At 43.7% G+C, this 18399-nt stretch overlaps 1 non-coding gene across 1 annotated transcript; it reads left to right on the top strand.

Annotated features, from left to right (window-relative positions):
• Positions 1–16810: 16810 nt before the first annotated feature.
• LOC114008126 (small nucleolar RNA SNORA38) lies at positions 16811–16940 on the top strand. Its single transcript, XR_003549687.1, has one exon. It is a non-coding gene; the product is annotated as a small nucleolar RNA SNORA38 (small nucleolar RNA).
• The last annotated feature ends 1459 nt before the right edge of the window (positions 16941–18399 follow it).

Genomic DNA, 18399 nt, shown 5'->3' with positions numbered 1-18399 from the left:
TCTGTCTGTCTGTCTGGCGAGCACACGCACCCTATAGCAAAAACCTCTCCAAAAAAAAAAAAAAAAAAAAAGAAGGAAAAAAAAAATCTCTCTTTAAAAAAAAAAAACAAATGGTTGTCTATTTTCCCTTCCATGCCTTACTTAGCTATTAATAATATAACACGTGGTTGTTTTCAGTAACTACAGCCTTGAGCCACATTCAGGGAGCTGTGATTTTTCCCTCCCTTGGCAATATTCTTTAGACTCAGACCTTACCCTCAGCTTATTCTAATCATATCCAGCCAGGCTTCCTCCTCCCTTTCAGGCCAGACTCACCCGAAGTCCAGGGAGTGAGGAAGGGCCTGCTAGGGGCACCTGTTCCTCCCTTCATTCTCTCTCCACTGAGTCTCCAAGCCTCAGTGTAAAGATAGAGAGCAGAGATGGAAAAAAAATGGGCAGGAAGTAGCTGGATGAGCAGGGTCCCTCATCTTGTGCCTCAAGGTCAACTCTGCTCACCCCTGATGTCCTCTGGGAAGAGGGACACCCAAAGCTGCTATTTTTAGGCCGAGACAGTGTTCCTCTGAGGTCTGCAAGATCTCTCTCACACCTTTCCCTCAACCAGTAATATGGCAGATGTGACCAACTCAGCTTCTTCCAACCCCAGCCCAGCTCCAGCCCCCAGCAGGTCCCTCACCCCATGTGCAGTAACTCAATGACCAACCTGACCCAGGGAAACCACCATCGGTTTGGCCATGATAAAAAGCAGGCTTGTAAGGCCAGTAGGTGGTATGGAGGCACTTTTTCACTGTCTCTCTCTATCTCTGGTGAGCACATGAGCCCTATGGCAAAAGAAAAAGGTCGGTTTGTAGGCTGTTCCACTGCAGACAGTTCTTCTCTCCACTATGCCAGCTCTCATAGGTTTTTATCCCCCTACCCAATAAGCATGCTACATATGTAAACACTCAACTAGAAAATGACAGCCCAGCTGCCCCTTCTGGCAATCATTCAGTGTTTGGTCCATTTTCTGTTGCTTAACTGGATACTGTAGACTGGGTAACATTTAAAAAATATAAGTTTATTTAGCTTTTGGTTCTGGAGGCTGGGAAGTCCAAGTGTATGGGGCAGGCATCTGGCGAGGGCTTTCTTGCTGCATCATAACATGGTGGAGATATCACATGGTGAGAGAAAGCAAGCATATGCATGCAAAAGAGACTGCAAGAGCAAGCTGCACTCACTTTTATAACAGCCCACTCTCACAAGAACTCACTCACTCCCATGATAACCAATTGACCCATTAATCCACTAATGGCAGAGACCTTATGACCTAATCACTTCTTAAAAGCCCCACCTCGAATTCAGGAGAAGGGATTGCGGCATGGTCATATCTCCGGAGGGTTGATTTCTCACTTTCCCTCTCTGTCTCTCTCTGGTGAGCACATGAGCCCTATGGCAAAAGAAAAAGGTCGGTTTGTAGGCTGTTCCACTGCAGACAGTTCTTCTCTCCACTATGCCAGCTCTCATAGGTTTTTATCCCCCTACCCAATAAGCATGCTACATATGTAAACACTCAACTAGAAAATGACAGCCCAGCTGCCCCTTCTGGCAATCATTCAGTGTTTGGTCCATTTTCTGTTGCTTAACTGGATACTGTAGACTGGGTAACATTTAAAAAATATAAGTTTATTTAGCTTTTGGTTCTGGAGGCTGGGAAGTCCAAGTGTATGGGGCAGGCATCTGGCGAGGGCTTTCTTGCTGCATCATAACATGGTGGAGATATCACATGGTGAGAGAAAGCAAGCATATGCATGCAAAAGAGACTGCAAGAGCAAGCTGCACTCACTTTTATAACAGCCCACTCTCACAAGAACTCACTCACTCCCATGATAACCAATTGACCCATTAATCCACTAATGGCAGAGACCTTATGACCTAATCACTTCTTAAAAGCCCCACCTCTTAATACTATTATTACATTGGGGATTAAGTTTCCAGCACATAAACTCTGGGGGGACATATTCAAACCACAGCACTCAGCAAACATTTCTAAGTAACCAACTGTGAGACAGACACAGCTAGAGGCCCTGAGAATATAGCAAAGACATAAACCCTTGCCTTGGTGAAAGTTACAAATAAGTAAATTATACATTAGAAAGAGGGGAAAGGGATTGTGTCAGGTAACTGGGCAGAGTGCCAATGGCAGGAGGGAGCTTAAGCATCACCTTAGAGAAAGTGATGTTTGAGCAAAGACTTGGAGGCGAGTAAGTAGGCCCAGTAAATATGCTGGGTAAGAATGCGCCATGCAGAGACAGGAAGCTGATGCAGGGCCCTGAGGCAGGAGCCTGTGCAAGAACAGGAAGAACGCCAGAATGGTTATGGCAGAACAAGGGAGGCGAAGTGGGAGAGACAATTGGGAAGGGACCTTATAAGCTACTTTGGAATTTACTTTGAATTTAAGGGAAGACACTGGAGGAAAGTAGGCAGAAGGATAGCATGATCTGACTTAACAGGATCCCTTGAGTTGCTCTGTGGACAAGGATAAAGGGAAGCGAGGGCAGACATTGGGGGTTGCTAAGTGACCCAGGCAAGGAATGATCGTGGCATAGACCAGCACATAGCAGTGAAGATGGTGAGGAATGGTCAGATTCTTTCTTTCTTCCTTTCTCTCTCTCTCTTTCTTTCTTTATTTTTGAGAGAGAGATTTTTTGCTACAGGGTATATGCTCTCCCTGGAGAGACAGAAAGTGAGAAATCACCCTGGAGGGTGGCCACGCTGCTATCTCTTCTCCTCCAGTCTCCTCTTGGGATTTTAGGCACACACACACGTCGAGGCATGAGTTTTAAGCCTCTGGGTCTGGGACTCAAACTCCAACCGACTACGTGGTTATGTTAAGAGACATAACAATTATACCATCTGCTGGTCCTGATCAGATTCCTAATCTATTCCAAGTAGAGCTAACATAATTTCCCGACCTATTTGATAAGAAGTACAAGATAGGGATGTCAAGATTTTTGACCTGAGTAGCAGGAAACATTGAGAGGCCATTCACTGAGATGAGAGGGAAAGTGAATTGGATCTTCCTCCCATCTCCAAGAGAAGAGGTCACATTAAGTTTGGATGTGTTCAATTTGAGAAGTTTGTTAGGCTTTCAAGTGGAGATATCGGTAAGGCAGTGGAGATATACAATTGAGTGTCCAGGGAGACGTCCAGACTAGACACGCAAATTCAAGAGCCACCGTCATCTAAATGACATTTAAAGCCATGACACCTGGAACAGAAGATAGCGTGCCCCGAAATAGGCCCATATAAATACAGTTAACTGACCTTTGACAAAGAAGCAAAGGCAATTAAGTGGAGAAGGGGTAGTATTTTCAACAAATGGTGCTGAAATGACTGATGTCCATTCACAAAAAATGAAATAGACACAAAATTTCTTACACCTTTCACATAAAGTAACTCAAAATGGGTTAGAGACTAAAATGAAAAACAGAAAACCAAAAAGCTTCTAGAGTAAATTATAGGAGAAAATCTATGTGATCTTGTGGTGTTTTTTTACTTATTTTATTTAAATTTATTTACCTATTTATCTATTTATTTTTTATTTGACGAGATAGGGACAGAGTGAGAGACAGAGAGAGAGAGAGAGAGAAAGTGAGAAAGTAAGCCACCACGTCCAGGATTCGAACCGCAGTCAGCCATGTGGGTGTTCAGCGCCCTTAACCACCACGCCACTTGCCAGCCCCTTTGATATCGTGTTTTATGTTTTTAGAGGTAACATCAAATGTAAAATACATGAAAGAAAAAACTAATAAGCTGAACTTTATTTTTTTAAATAATTATTTATCTTATTTATCATTATTGTTATTTTTTATTTGACTATAACAAGATACACAGAGAGAGAGAGAGAAAGCAAATAAGCAAGTCGCCAAGTCCAGGATTCGAACCATGGTCAGCTATGTGGGAGAGTCCAGCACCTTTAACCACCATGCCACCTCCTGGTCCCATGTTTTGGACTTTATAAAAATAAAGGTGTGAGACTGGATAAGACACTGAAAGTGGGCATGTGGGGAAATTAAAAAGGTCCAAGGATAGATGCACTAACATTTCCAGCATTCTGGGAACAAATCTCCTGAATCCCCATGGTTTTAGGGTGGCCTAGGATTGTAGAATCAAAGTTGGAATTCAACAGACATAGTATTTAAAGTACTCAGGGCTTTAAGGAGAAGATATTGAAGGGAAGTGGGCAGAAGAATGGCAATGATCTGACTTAACAGGATCTCTTGAGCTGCTCTGTGGACAAGGTTACAGAGAAGCAAGGACCAACATCAGGGGGCTACTGAGTGACCCAGGCAAGGTGTCCTCCTTAACCACCACCATGGATCTCACATGGCCAACTATATGCTCAAATCCCAGACTGGCAGCTTGAAAATCTCTCCAGGCGCATGTGCATGCGTGCCCAAAATCCCAAGAGGAGAGTGGAGGAGAAAGGACTGTGGTGTGGCCATCCCCTGGAGGGTGCTTTCTCAATTTCCCTCTCTCTTCCTCTGGCAAGCACTCATACCTTATAAAAATAATAAATGAAGTACCCGCATGCTTGTATGAGATGATCTGGAGGGTGTCCCAGGTAGGGGAAGTGGAAAACCAAGCCTGGAAACCCACACTTAGCAGCTGACACGATAAACAGCAGCTAGCACAGCAGACTGAATGAAAGCAGCAGTGAGGCTGACTGAGGAGCCAGGATGCAGTGCTGTTCCAGAGGCCAGGGGGGAAAGTGTTTCAACAAGAGTGATAAATGCATCAACTGCAATCCATACACCAAGGAAGTTGGAGGATTAGCTAAGGGATTTGCCACATGAGGTGGTGGGGGGAGGCTGTTTTGAGGCAAAACTTTGCTTAGAGTAAGTTCAAGAGAGAATGAAAGGGGAAGAGGTGGGGACAACTACTTTAGGAAATGCCATCACAGAATTTTCTGAAAAGGGAACCAGAGACAATGGGCAGCAGCTGAAGGGGGAGCCAAGTCAAAAAGAGGGGTTTTGTTTGTTTGCTATAGGGTTAGCCAGAGAGAGACAGAGAGGCAGAAAGTGAGAAATCACCGCCCCCAGGGGAAATGGCCATGCCATAATCCCTTCTCCTCCATTCTCCTCTCGGGATCTTGGCACACACGTACACGCGCCCAGCATGAGTTTAAGCCACCGGGTCCAGGACTCAAACCGTGGTTGGCTACATGTCGTTGGGAGTCCAGTGACATAGCCATTATGCCAACTGCTGGTCCCGTTGCATTTATTCTATGATTTACCCAGAAAAAGTTGCTAAAATCTTCATCTACGACTTGGAAATTGTCTATTTTTTTCCTTTAATTCTGTATATTTTGGCTTCATGAATTTTTAAAAATTATTTATTCATTCATTTATTTTAATTTGACCAGAGAGAGACAGAGAGAGAGAGAGGAAGTGAGAAAGCAAGCCTCCAAGTCCAGGACTCAAATCCTGGAAGAGAGAAATCACACCCCCGGGGGCATGACCATGTTGTAATCCCTCCTCCATTCTCCTCTCAGGATTTTGGGCATGCATGCATGCCCATGTATCCTGAGTGTTTTTTAAGCCTCCAGGTCCAGGACTCGAAACACAATCAACCATGTGGGACCCAGCAGCTTAATCACCATGCCACCAGCTGGCCCAAGAGAAGGTTTTTATAATTGTTGGAAATCTAAGCAAGCTTGCTTCTAATGCAAATGGTCGGTAGAGAGGGAAAAACTTGACTACAGAGGAGGGAAAGGTGAGAACTGCAGGTGCAGAGGGCCCTTCCGAGAGAGCAGAGAACATTCCACACTTGGCCTCTCACACTACAGGAATAAAGACTGAAACACACCTAGGAAGTTCCAAGAAGTGCAAGCATTGGGCCAATCCTCACAAAGGCTGCTTTGTAACAGGGGCTCATATGCTGAGAAGCACCCAAGGGTACAAGTTCAATCAAGAACAAGGAATTTCAGAGGAAAAGAAAAGGATAAATAAAAAGGTTTAGGCTTTCACTCTATCTTCTCAAGGGCAGCTCTCAATTATCTAGCAGTATAAGACTGGATCTTCAAGTCAGTCAATTATTAATTATTCCACATTACCTTTCACTGGATATACATTAAAAGATGATCATTGATAAGCAATAGTGTCTTTTAACACATTAAATTCATTAGGTTACCAAATTTTTATTTTATGGAACTAAACATCAGCTTATGAAAAAATATTTAACTTGTCTGTGTTTTGTTTCACTCCAAATACAAAGCAAAAGTTAAATTTGCAAAATATCTCCTGTTCTATCCAAATATAAACTTGTTCACAGAAAGTAGAGTAGTGGTTGCCTAGGCCTGGGGGTAAAAATGGGGTGGGAATGCAAATGGGCAAGAGGATTCTTTTTGGAATGATGGAAATGTTCTGAAATTAGACTGTGTAAGATATTTACAGGTCTTTAAATTTTTTTTTAGAATTATTTATTTGAGGGTGAGAAGATGTAGCCATTACATCGTTGGACTCCCACATGGCCAACCACAGTTCGAGTCCTGGACCTGTGTGCATGTATGTTCAAAATCCTAGGAGGAGAATGGAGGAGAAGAGATTGTGGTGTGGCCATCTCTCCGGGGAGTGATTTCTCACTTTCTCTCTTACAGTCTCTGTCTCTGCCTCTCTGGTGAGCACACATGCATTAAGGCAAAAACTTCTTTTTTTAAAAAAAAGGAATTATTTATTTGGGGCCAACAGGTGGTGTAGTGGTTAAGGTGCTAGACTTCCACATGGCTGACTACAGTTTGAGTCCCAAACCTAGCAGCTTGCTTTCTCATTTTCTCTCTCTCTCATCTCTCTTTGAGGAGTGCACATCCCCTCTAGCAAATTAAAAAATAGTAATAATAATAATAATGACGATAAATTTAAAATAAATCACTAAAAAGAATTATTTATTTAATTTTATTTATCATCATTCTCATCTTTATTATTTAATTTGCTACAGGGCACATGAGCTCACTAGAGAAAGACAGACAGACAGAAAATGAGAAAGCAACCCACCAGGTCTGAGACTCGAATCACAGTCGGCCATGTGGCAGTCAAGTGCCTTAACCACCATGACACCTGCTGGCCCCACCCGTGACCATTCTTGATACCTATAAGAGCGTGGTCTTGGTGGAGGTCAAATCAAGATGCAGAAGTAGGTAGACCTTGAGATCTCCGGGACACGAACCGCGGTCGACTACATGGGAGTCCAGCGACATAGCCATTACGCTAACTGCTGGTTCCCCCCAGCTCTTTTTTTGAAAGTGTTTCATTATTTTTTTTTTCCATAAGAGAGAGAGTCTGAGCGAGAAATAGGTAATCCCAATAGGGTTTTCATGCCAGAGTCCACCCCTAGCCTCAGCCCACCACAATCGTCAGTGCACACAAGCCTGTGCACTCAGTGGGTGTAGGGAGACCTTGGAACAAGCAATCAGGACCTTCTCATGTGGCTTCAGCGTCATGGAGTTGCATCACTGCCGTATCACTGAGGCCTGTCTAAAGTCTAAATATACGAAAAAGCCACTGTGTTGTACACTTAAAACAGGTCAGTGTTACCATATGTAAATTATATCTCAATGAAAGTGATTTTTTATTTCTATATATTTTTTTTAGAGGTTTTCGCTATAGGGTGTGTGCGCTCGCCAGACAGACAGAGAGAGACAGAGAGACAGAAAGCGAGAAATCACCCCCCAGGGGGGATGGTCACGCCGCAATTCCTTCTCCTCCATTCTCCTCTCGGGATCTTGGGCACACACGCACACACGCCCAGCATGAGTTCTAAGCCACCAGGTCCGGGACACGAACCGCTGTCGACTACGTGGGAATCCAGCGACATAGCCATTACACTATCTGCTGGTTCCCTGATTTCTATTTATTTTTTAAGAGAGATTTTTGCTATAGGGTAAGTGCGCTCATCAGAAAGAGACAAAAAGTGAGAAGTCATCCCCCCAGGGGATGGCCATTCTGCAATCCCTTCTCTCCCATTCTCCTCTCTCAGGATCATGGGCACACACACACACACGTGCCCGGTGTGAGTTTTAAGTCACTGAGTCCGGGCCTCTAATTGCTGTCTACTACATGGGAGTCCAGCAACATAACCATTACACCATCTGCTGATCCCTAAAAGTGTTTTTTTAAAAGAGAAAACTGTTCAGCAAGGACATGGGTCCTCTGGGAGAGCTGGGGGAAGAGATTGCTACCTTCCAGCTACACTGTGTCCTACCCACTTCTCAGAGCTAGCATTCCCCGTCAGTGCTGCTGGTCTGGACATACCGGAGCCAAGCTGTAGAAGTCAAGGCTCCTTCCAGTGGCCACCAGGAGTTCTGCAAATTCACAAGGTCTACCCTCCAGTATGTCTATGTGATGATTTAATCCATAACTGTTTGACCAGCATTTACAAAGGTTTGTTTGGGACTTTTCTGTTGTTTTGTTTGTTTGTTTTTTATTTTGGTTTTTTTGTTTTGTTTTTGTTTTTTTTGAGAGGGATTTTTGCTACAGTGTGTGCACTCGCCCAAGAGACAGAGAAAGTGAGAAATCACCCCCCAGTGGGGATGGCCATACTGCAATCCCTTCACCATTCTCCTCTTGGGACTCGAATTGCACTCGGTCCCATGGGAGTCCAGCGCCTTAACCCCTATGCCACCTGCTGGCCCCAAATTTTGCTTTTTATTCCAGAGAGCACAAGAAAGAGAGACTCCCAGTGGAATCTGATCACGCCATAATTTTTTTTCCTTTGTGTCAGGCACTTGCCCTGTGTGTTTCTTGAGCCACTGGAGCTGGGACTCAAACCCTAGTCAGTAACTCAGGATCCAGCTTTGTCTGTACAATGCATAACCACTGTGCCACAGGCCCGACCCTCTACAAAGATTTTTATCAGGCAGAAAAGGGCACTGTGTATGGCACTTTTTGAAAACTGATAGTGGTCTTCAGCGATGAACAGATGTATTCACAGGAAGAACAAATTCTTTGTGCATCCAGTCACATTTGTAGTGCTCATTGTCCCTTTACAGAGAGATTCCCATCTTCCCCTCTAAGTCTAGCTCAATGTTCGGATGAGTTTGCTCCTGATTATCCATGGGCTCTGAGTCCATGTCCCAATTCCCTGCCCAGATGGGGCCCCATATGTGATGACAACACTCCCCCACCACGGATTACAGAGCCAGATACATGGCAGGTGGCCCAGCACGGTGCCCTCTAGGAAACTGCCTGAATTGGCGCAAGTTTTCCCTGAACACGGTGCCTTCTCTAAACAAGGTGCCGTCTCTAAATTGCTAAAGGGAAGAAGTGAGTAAGCCTTGGCTGGATCGCTCACTAATTGCCCGGGACCCTTCAAATCCCTCAACTGCCTCGCCAGTACCAACACACAGCAGCACCTGCGTATATGGGAGTACTTGGCCAGTAGGTGACAGATTTTCTAGGTTTTCCGGGTGGGTTTTCCCCCAGGGGGGATGGTCACGCCGCAATTCCTTCTCCTCCATTCTCCTCTCGGGATCTTGGGCACACACGCACACACGCCCAGCATGAGTTCTAAGCCACCAGGTCCGGGACACGAACCGCTGTCGACTACGTGGGAATCCAGCGACATAGCCATTACACTATCTGCTGGTTCCCTGATTTCTATTTATTTTTTAAGAGAGATTTTTGCTATAGGGTAAGTGCGCTCATCAGAAAGAGACAAAAAGTGAGAAGTCATCCCCCCAGGGGATGGCCATTCTGCAATCCCTTCTCTCCCATTCTCCTCTCTCAGGATCATGGGCACACACACACACACGTGCCCGGTGTGAGTTTTAAGTCACTGAGTCCGGGCCTCTAATTGCTGTCTACTACATGGGAGTCCAGCAACATAACCATTACACCATCTGCTGATCCCTAAAAGTGTTTTTTTACATAACCATTACACCATCTGCTGAGCCCTAAAAGTGTTTTTTTTAAAGAGAAAACTGTTCAGCAAGGACATGGGTCCTCTGGGAGAGCTGGGGGAAGAGATTGCTACCTTCCAGCTACACTGTGTCCTACCCACTTCTCAGAGCTAGCATTCCCCGTCAGTGCTGCTGGTCTGGACATACCGGAGCCAAGCTGTAGAAGTCAAGGCTCCTTCCAGTGGCCACCAGGAGTTCTGCAAATTCACAAGGTCTACCCTCCAGTATGTCTATGTGATGATTTAATCCATAACTGTTTGACCAGCATTTACAAAGGTTTGTTTGGGACTTTTCTGTTGTTTTGTTTGTTTGTTTTTTATTTTGGTTTTTTTGTTTTGTTTTTGTTTTTTTTGAGAGGGATTTTTGCTACAGTGTGTGCACTCGCCCAAGAGACAGAGAAAGTGAGAAATCACCCCCCAGTGGGGATGGCCATACTGCAATCCCTTCACCATTCTCCTCTTGGGACTCGAATTGCACTCGGTCCCATGGGAGTCCAGCGCCTTAACCCCTATGCCACCTGCTGGCCCCAAATTTTGCTTTTTATTCCAGAGAGCACAAGAAAGAGAGACTCCCAGTGGAATCTGATCACGCCATAATTTTTTTTCCTTTGTGTCAGGCACTTGCCCTGTGTGTTTCTTGAGCCACTGGAGCTGGGACTCAAACCCTAGTCAGTAACTCAGGATCCAGCTTTGTCTGTACAATGCATAACCACTGTGCCACAGGCCCGACCCTCTACAAAGATTTTTATCAGGCAGAAAAGGGCACTGTGTATGGCACTTTTTGAAAACTGATAGTGGTCTTCAGCGATGAACAGATGTATTCACAGGAAGAACAAATTCTTTGTGCATCCAGTCACATTTGTAGTGCTCATTGTCCCTTTACAGAGAGATTCCCATCTTCCCCTCTAAGTCTAGCTCAATGTTCGGATGAGTTTGCTCCTGATTATCCATGGGCTCTGAGTCCATGTCCCAATTCCCTGCCCAGATGGGGCCCCATATGTGATGACAACACTCCCCCACCACGGATTACAGAGCCAGATACATGGCAGGTGGCCCAGCACGGTGCCCTCTAGGAAACTGCCTGAATTGGCGCAAGTTTTCCCTGAACACGGTGCCTTCTCTAAACAAGGTGCCGTCTCTAAATTGCTAAAGGGAAGAAGTGAGTAAGCCTTGGCTGGATCGCTCACTAATTGCCCGGGACCCTTCAAATCCCTCAACTGCCTCGCCAGTACCAACACACAGCAGCACCTGCGTATATGGGAGTACTTGGCCAGTAGGTGACAGATTTTCTAGGTTTTCCGGGTGGGTTTTGACTCCCTCTGGTTCCAAGTGCTAAGTCTCCTGTGTTTCCCCCCACCCCCAAATCTGCCTTTGGCTCTTTGCTCCCACACTACTTACATTCTCGCTCTTCACTTACCTGCGGCCCATTCCCTGATCGCTGGCACCTCAGACCATCAGCGTCAACACAATCCTTCTTTCATTTTGATCTTGTGCAGCCGGGAGCAGAGGCTCTGTCTTAGTCTGTTTTGTGTTGCTAACAGAAATACCTGAGACTGGGTGAATCAAAGAGCAAAAGGGTTTACTTCTGGCTCACAGTTCTAGCAGCTGGCAAGTCCACAGGCATAGGCCTGGCATCAGGCTAGCCTACAACATGGCCAAGAGGGGCTGGCAGGTGTGTGCAGAAAGAGAATGAGCAGCTTCTGTTTTGTAGCAACTGGCCTGCAGGAGAATTAACTTCTCATGGGGTCTAAAACTCATTGCAGGGGTCAGCCTCCATGGCCTAGTGGCTAAAGAAGCCAGATTCCTCTTGCCGACAGTGGTTTGAATCCCTGCTCTGGTGGGCTTGAAGAATACTCTGGGTACATGTGCATGTGTGCCCCATCTGTGCAGGGAATTGGGACATAGACTCAGAGTCCGTAGATAATCGGGAGCAAACGCATCCAAACACTGAGCTAGACTTAGAGGGGGAAATGGGAATCTCTCTGTAAAGGGACAGAATGAGCACTAAAAATGTGACTGGAAGGACCAGCAGTTAGTGTAATGGCTATGTCGCTGGACTCCCATGTAGTTGACCATGGTTCAAGTCCTGGACCCAGTGGCTTAAACTCACACTGGGCACGTGTGCGTGCGTGCCCGAGATCCCTAGAGGAGAATGGAGGATTGCGGCATGGCCATTCCCCCTGGGGAGTGATTTCTCACTTTCTGTCTCTCTGTCTCTCTCTGTCTTTCTGGCAAGTACACATGCCCTATAGCAAAAACCTCTCCAAAAAAATAATGTGACTGAATGGACAAAGAATTTGTTCTTCCTGTGAACACATCTGTTCATCGCTGAAGACCAATACCACTTTTCAAAAAGTACCAGACACAGTGCTCTTTTCCACCTGATAAAAATCTTTGTAGAGGGTCGGGCCTGTGGCACAGTGGTTATGCATTGTACAGAGAAAGCTGGATCCCGAGTTACTGGATCTAGCTGGGTTTGAGTCCCAGCTCCAATGGCTCAAAAAAACACACAGGGCAAGTGTCTGATTCAAAGGAAAAAGAATTATGGTGTGATTGGATTCCACTGGGAGTCTCTCTCTCTTGTGTATGCACATGTGCCCTCTAGAATAAAAAGCAAACCTTAGGGCCAGCAGGTGGCATAGGGGTTAAGGCACTGGACTCCCATGGGACTGACTGCAGTTCGAGTCCCAAGAGGAGAATGGAGGAGAAGGGACTGCAGTGTGACCATGCCTCAGTAAGAGTGATTTTTCCCTCTGCCTCGATCTGTTAAGAACCCTTACCTTCTGGCAATTATAATAATTTCTTTGAATTAAAAAAAAAAAAAAAAAAAAACCTCATTCAGTCTCTTGAGACATCATTAATCTACCCCCACAAGTATGGCCTTCACGATGCAATCAATCATCATGAAACAATCACTTCCCACTAGATGCACCGCCTCCCAACATCATATCCCAAACATGAAACTTTGGGGGAAAACCATGGTCCAAACCATAGAAGGCTCATATCCTGGCTTCCTCCTGAATACACTGGGCATCTCGAGCAAGCTACTTCACCTTTCTGTGCTGAACCTGTAACTAGTTCATTGGCCGTCTATAAAGATACTCATCAGCCAGTTTCACCTGTCATGAGAATTAAAGGGGTTAACAGAAGCAAAGAGCTTCTGAGCACAGTGACGCACCTGGCAGGAAGGACACAGTCATCTTAGCTCGCTCGTGGTCAATGAACCGTGACATCCCATTGCCATGTCTTTGGGGGAGCCTTCAGGTTTGGGACACTTTCCAGTTGCCATCAGTAGCATTGATTATGATGTGGGGACTGGCATTTTACTGTCAGGAGTCTTTTTCTCCTCTCTCTTTTTTTTTTTGCTATTGCTGGGCTGTCAGCTCTGGATAATAGACCTGCTTTCTGATAGTTATTTGTACTATTACAAAGTGCCAATTTCTCTGACACCAGAGCAGCCCGAACTCCTGCCAGCAGAGACTGCAGCTCTTCTAGCCCCTGCTCTGTCCCCCACTTTGGCTCTCTGTCCTTGGCCAGAAGCAAAAAGAGTTGCTGTGTGGCAAGTTCACATTTGTCAGCACGGTACCCTGTCCTCTGCAGAGTCATTTTCTCTTCCCTAATTCTTCACTCTTTTAAACCAGAACTCTGATTACTCCTGCTTTGCATTGAAAGGTCCCTTAGCAACCCTTATGAACTGCATTTGATACTAATTTGCTTCCAATACTGCTAGATTTACCAAACTCTTGGTTCTTCCAGGATACATCTTAAAATGTAATAAACAGATGTAAATGGCTTTTTACCACATCCACACACAAATATCGTCCTTTATGGGATTGTTGAACTATTGCCAAGTTGAGCAGAAAGCCCATTTTAGGTGAATCCTATTTTCCCCTTACCATCAACAAAAATAATCTCCTAGATTTACTTCTCCATGTTTGTGTGTAAAACACCACCACTGCGCTTAAGAATAAAGAAAATATTTTAAATAGTTCATAATATTTAAATAAATAGACAATTTTATAAGACACGATTTATTTAGACTCCATTTCTAGAAAAGATATAAACAGTGCTGTGCTTAAACTAGCTTCCTGGATGTCAAAAAAAAAATTGTTTTGGTAGTATTTGCTTCTATCCATGATGTGATACTCCCACTATGGCCAATTTCAACCTATCAATTGTTAAAAGGGAGCTCAAAAAATTCCTCTTAACAAGTACAAAGCTTCTAGTACTCTGGTAGAAGCCAGTCTAAAAAGATACATGAAGTGCATCAAGATAGAAATAAAAGGAAGATGAGAAAGAATGAATGAAATAAAAATAGAGCTATAAAATGCAGACAGGAATTTGTAAATATAAATATCCATACTGTAACATTCTACACGCTTTTGATACTAATATTTGGCTTTAAGAAACTCCCAGTACCGAAGGAAGCAGCTTACCTGGTTCACAGTGCTCTTCGGGTTAAAGTCGTCACATGCTGAGAAGTACCAGTTTCCTGTTCATCAAGTAGGTCACATTTCTGCTCCTGAGGGTCTTGTACGGCAGAGACTGCTACAGCGCGAATGTCCTCATCTTTAGGCTGGTGGCCTGACTCTGAGATTGCAATGAGGCAACAGTAATGCTTCAGGACACCGGGCCCAGCCAGGAGCCAGGGACCACCGTGCCCACATTCCTAGCGTGATCCCTGGCAGAAGAAGACACAGACGTATAGTACAGCCTTGGAGTCACCTTCAGAGCTTTTGCTAAAGACCAGACAGTAGTTAAGTTTGAAATTGCTCTCCCAGGTGGATCTCTCCACCTGAAACGTGTTCACTGGTCATAAAACCTGATTCATGTGTCCTAATCCACAATCATGGCACAGGTAAGAATGCTATTCCTTACGGAAAACAGATGTCGCTCGGGATACCCTTATAAGACCTTGCCTTCTCTACTTGGAGGTAATTCCTGATGCAATATTCAAAGGAAATGCAAATACTAAAGGTCTAGATTCTGATCTACGTTGCACAGTGGTGTTATGGGTACAAAGGAAGAGGAGGGAATGATGGTTGTGCAGTGAACTGAGAATTTTCTCCATTTTATCAGCCTCCTTCCCAAAGGTGTGTGAAGAGAAAAGGTCACCTCCTCATTCATTGGTATTTTTGGAATTTGCTGAAAAGCTTTTGATTAAAAAAAAAATAAACTTTTTATTAAAGTGCAATGCACATGCAGAAAAGTCCATAAATCATAATGAAAAGGAAAAGAGAACCAAGACACCAGCACTAAATCAAGAAGTAGATTTTTTAGAAAGGGTCTTGCTATGTCGCAATGCTCCCGTGCTGAGTAACTGGGATTACAGACATGCACCACTGTGTCAGGCTTAAGCAGAATGTGGGGCTGGCAGGTGGCATGGTGCTTCAGGTGCTGGACTCTCACATAGCAAACTATGGTTCAAGTCTCAGACCTGACAGCTTGCTCTCTCATTTTTGTTTTCTCTCTCTTTCTCCTTCTCTCTCTCTCTCCTTCTCTCATCAAATTAAAAAATAATAATAACAAATAAATATTAAAAAAGAAAGAAGTAGAATACTATCTGCCCCCAACTGCTTGCTTACATTCTTCCCTCATCATTGTCTCTTACTCACTGACATAACGAATTCATCTTACCTGGTTTTAAACCTCACATTAATGAACACACATTGTAAGTAGCAATTTGTGCCAGGTTTCCCTCCCCCATTGTTACATTTGTGAGTTTTATCTGCATGGTTGCAAGTAGGTACAGAAGGTTCAGTCTTATTGCTGCACAGTATTCTGTTGTTTTAATATATGGCAATGTATCTATTTTACGTTTGTTGAGAATTTGCATTGTTTATAGCTTGTAGTTACTATGAATAAAGTGCTTACCAACATCCTAGCACATGTCTTTTGGTGGATATACCAATCATTCTCTTGGGTATATACAGAGGAGGAAATTGCTGGGTCATATTGTACTGCCTTAATAAATACAACCATAAAGTTTTCCAGAGTGCTTGTATCCCAAAAGATAACATTTTACTCATTTATTTATTTTGGAGAGATTTTTGCTGTATAGGGTATGTGAGCTCACCAGAGACAGAGACAGAAAGCAAGAAATCATCCCCCAGAGGGCATGGCCATGCTGCAATCTTGGGCACGCACGCGCGCGCGTGCACGCACACACACACACATACACACACACACACACACACACACACACACGGTGTGAGTTTGTAGCCGCTGGGTCCGGGACTCAAATCACATCGGCCATATGGGAATCCAGTCATGTAACCGCTATGCCATCTGCTGGTCCTCATAGTTTACTCATTTAGATAGGCAAAAATCTTTTAAACTACAGTGACCCAAGTTAGAGAAGTTGTGACAGATTTTGTACATTAATCTATAGCTTGTAACTCTACGCAATCCGGCAACATGGGAGGGAGGAGGTCACGAAATACATACATTTAGGAATTTCAAGCAAAGATTTAAGGTTAATCACAAGTCCCAAGGGCAAAGTGATAAACATTCATTGATTCAGTCATTCATTAAACAAACAAAAATAAGCCACTCAGGGTGTGTGTGTTAATTAAAGGATTTGTTTCCCACTAGAGACATTTCTATTAAGATAATGAACAAGGCAAGAATGAATTCTACCTCCCTTTTTATTCCACAGCATATTGAAGACAGTAGCCAACGCATACAGACAGGGGAAGCGAGAGACTTGCAAGACTTAGAGAAATGCAAAAGGAGTAAACTAATTTCTATTTACTGATTAGTAAGTTTCTATATGAGAATACACCTGGAAAATCCTAGCGAACTGAAACAACTAACCCAAATAATAATTCAATAAATTGAAGGAAGGTAAAATTGATCTTTAGAAACAATAGCAGTCATACCCCCCTACAAAGGCGTATCTGTGGTTCCTGTCTTCGGACGTGTAAGAATTAGGGGCAAAGAAATGTGGATTTGGAGGACTCTGAAGCCTGCTTGCTCCCTGAAGATTCAAGGTCCACCATCCTATATTGAATTAAGCCTTGTCAGTAGAATTTCAGAGAAAGTTCAAGGGCAGAGAGAGGGGTGGCTTGTGAGAGAAGCTTGGACTAAGTGGGCACTATGACATCAAAGACATCTAAATGACATGTAGGGTGGGAAGATGTCAGATTTCCCATGTGAGGCCTTTTTGACCCTCTTTTTTACATTTTCAAGAAAAAAAAATTTTAAAAGAGGGGACCAGCAGATGGCATGGTGGTTAAGGGATCTGGACTCCCCCATTGCCAACCGCGATTCGAGTCCCGGACCTGGTGTCTTGCTTTCTCACGTTCCCTCTTTCTCTCTCTCACTCTGTTCCTCTCTGGTCAATTAAAATAAACAAATAAGTAAATAAAGTTAATTTTTTTTTTTTTAAAAAGGAGGGCCATCATGTGGTGTGGTGAAGATGCTGGACTCCCACATGGCTGATAAGGGTTTGAGTCCTGGACCTGGCAGCTTGCTTTGTCACTTTCTCTCTCTCTCTCTCTCTCTCTCTCTCGTCAAACTAAGAAATAATAAATTACTTAAACAAATCATAAAAAAAGAAACAATAGCAGTCATATAAACAAACAACAACTACTGTGTTGTCTGAAAAGTCATGACGTATTTTTGCATAGAAAAATACGTCATGACTTTTCTGACAACCCAATAGTTAGAAAATATAATGATGGTAAAGCAGGCCTGTTTGAGGTTTAACAAAACTGCATCCATTCTGAAATTAAGAAAGGCCTCTGGGGCCACCAGGAAGGCGCTCGACTCCCCTCCCACGTGGCTGGCCATGGCTCAAGTCCCAGACCTGACAGCTTAAAAATCCCCCCAGGCATGTGTGCATGCATGCCCAGAATCCCAGGAGGAGAACAGAGGAGAAGGGATTTCCCCACGACAGACTTTTTAAGTAAATGCTGCTGGGAAAACTATTTGTAAGAAGAAAATATTAGACTCATACCTCACATTTATATACAAATAAAACTCTAAATGCATTAGAAAAGAATGTAAAAATATTTTAAATAAAACTATAAAAAGGACTAAAAGAAAAGAAAACATAAATGAATTTATGTTTCACTTGGTTGTGAACAAAGGTTTTTAAAGTGGGACATGAAATCAATAAGCAAAAAAAAGCTGATAAGTTTATATTAATAAAAGTGAAAATATTTGCATGTTAGAAAATACCATAAGCAAAGTTAAAAGACAACTGACAAGGAAATGGCTCTGTGGTTTAATGTACTAAAGTCATCAGTCTAATCTTTTATATTTATAAGATGAAAGAGAAAGCAAACATATGATCATCCCAAAAACAAAAACGAATCCTTTCACAAAGTTCAAGGGCCACTCGTGATAACAGTGAAATATTGAACATTTTCCTTCTTTATTATCAAAAACAAGCCAAAAATGTCCACTCTTACCACTTCTGTTCAACGTAGTATTAGAGGTACTAGCCAGTACAATAAAATGTAC

Source organism: Tupaia chinensis, unplaced genomic scaffold, assembly GCF_000334495.1.
Source record: "Tupaia chinensis unplaced genomic scaffold, TupChi_1.0 Scaffold000290_1, whole genome shotgun sequence".
Lineage (NCBI taxonomy): Eukaryota > Metazoa > Chordata > Mammalia > Scandentia > Tupaiidae > Tupaia > Tupaia belangeri.
This window is presented reverse-complemented; position numbering and strand designations above follow the sequence as displayed.